Genomic DNA, 2,500 nt, shown 5'->3' with positions numbered 1-2,500 from the left:
CACGCCCGCGCGCGCCGAAGCTGGAGCTTAGCGCCTAGAAAGAAGTGAATGCAGCGTCTTCACGGTCCGGGTTCAGTGACTCTCCACCCCCGGGATAAACAGTCTGCGGTCCGCGCTCCTCTCACTCTACGACGGCGTCTTGATGTGCGTTAATAAAAGCGTTAATAAGCACGTGAACGCATGAATACGCGTGTCTTCACAGAATCCGTTCGCCTCGTCTGCGAAACTTTCCCCTGGAAGCCTCGAGCAGGAGTCTCCGGAGCGGGAGGCGCGTGCGTGTGCGTGTGTGCATCCGTGTGTGTGGGTTCAGAGGGTGTGTTCGTTTGTGTGCCTATGTGTTCGCGTGGGGGTGTGTGCGTGTGTGTGGGTGTGTGTTCAGAGGGGTGTGTTTGTGTGCCTGTGAATGTGTGTGTGTGTGTGTGTGTGTGTGTGTGTGTGTGTGTGTGTGTGTGTGTGTGTGTGTGTGTGTGTGTGTGTGTGTGTGTGTGTGTGTGTGTGTGTGTGTGTGTGTGTGTGTGCTTGCGTGTCTGTGCGTTTGTGTGTGTTCAGATGGGTGTGTTCGTGTATGCGCAGTTTAGCAGCAATCAGAGTCCGTGGAGGAATAACGCAACAAAGTGAAGTTATCAGCGATGAGCGTCTCTGCTTATTTAACAATCGTTACCGCGGAACCCTCCTTCACAATAAAGGTACCGAGGACAGCCTTTATTATTGTGTTTTATAGCCTGAACAACGTTTGACAGATGACACGTTATTTAAGCATTGTGTTTGACTGAACACGCTTCACAATAAAGGTTTGACGGGTGACGGATTGTTGGTTTAAACTTTACGCACTGAACCACTCCGCAGTTTATTGGTCCATAAACACATTATTTAATCCAGAACGAACGGAGTGTCTTGTTTTTAATATTTAATCTACAGCCGGATTGATTTAGTTTATATTCCTCCACAAGTGGTGAATTAATAATTAATAAGGTGAATAATTAGTGTGTGTTTAGGTGTAGTGCATTGCGGTGCGTAAAGTCGCAGACACGGTGAGACCGATTCACGGAACAACAGAACATCTGGATGTGTGTCTTCAGCTCCTTCAGCGGACCGGACGGAGGCCTGCTGCCTAATCCTCCCTTAACATTTGTAGTCATACTCCTATTAAACTCATTAAATCACTCATTAAATCAGCCATTAATGCGGGCCCCCCTGGGAAACCTCGCGAGGCCTCCGGGAGCCAGATGAGATCTGTGCGGATTCCCCCCGCATTCCCACGTAAAGACCGACAGCACCATTACTATCACTGCAGTACAATAACTACAGTACTATTAATATCACTGCAGGACCATAAGCACTATTACTATCACTGCAGTACTATTACCTACTAAACATAAACATCAACCTAACAAAACCAAGTACTTTTACTGCAGTAGGGCCTACATATACTGCAGTACATTTAACACAGCACTATTACTGTAGTAGGCCTACTATTATCGCAGTATAAATGAATGCAGTACACTTACTGCAGTAGCCTACATTTACTGCAGTACATGAAATACATTACATTCACTATAGTTAATTGACCACAGTATATTTACTATTAATAACCCTTCATTTACAAAATTTCACACGAATAACAAATTAGCCATAAATAAAACGTACTATTAGAAATATACTCATAATAATAATAATTATTATTATTATAATATTAAATATAATGTATTATTTATTAGTATTAGTATAATAAACTGTTAAGTTTCCTAATTATAATAATTATAGTTAGGGTAATAATAATAAGGCCGTCATTTTATTTTGAATATTTAAAAGACGATTTCGAGTCTAACGAGAATCAAAAAACAATGAATCAACAAATCAACTCTGATTCAGCGACACATTCCACCAGGAAGCATCGCGACATTATAGAATAACGAGATAACAACGAAATGACCAAATAACCAGAAAACTAAATAATGAGATTACAAATAATGAGATTATAAATAATGAGATCATAAATAATGAGAACAGTTTCTGTTCCTGTAGAAATCCTCTGACTAGCATGCAGAACAGCACCCCTAAATCCCCCACCTCCCCTCCACCTCCACCCTCCCACAACCCCCACCCTGAACCCCCCCTTTCCCCCCTCCCGTCCGTCAGCCCCGCCGAGGCGCGTGACGCGGACGCTTACCTTGGTACAATAAGGAGCACGAGGCTGTGCTTCTCACGGCGGACGGCGCGGAGTGGCGGGAGTTCAGAGGCGGCTGTGAAGTCTACCGCCCGGGGGCCAAGCTGCGGCTTCTTTTCATTTCGAGCCGCTTATCGATCTCTGTTGTCATCTTCGGCGACGCGGGAGACACTTGAAAGAATCTCTGATGCGCGCTGAGATGTGAGAAAGAAGCGACCTGCTCCCGCGCGCCGCCCTGACTTCTAACGAGCCTTCAACCCACCGGACTCCTACACCTCCTCTCCTACTCCACCTCTCCTCCACCTCCTCTTCTCTACCCCCTTTCCTCTCCTC

Source organism: Gadus chalcogrammus, chromosome 10 (genome assembly GCF_026213295.1).
Source record: "Gadus chalcogrammus isolate NIFS_2021 chromosome 10, NIFS_Gcha_1.0, whole genome shotgun sequence".
Lineage (NCBI taxonomy): Eukaryota > Metazoa > Chordata > Actinopteri > Gadiformes > Gadidae > Gadus > Gadus chalcogrammus.
Note: the sequence above shows the minus strand (reverse complement) of the source record.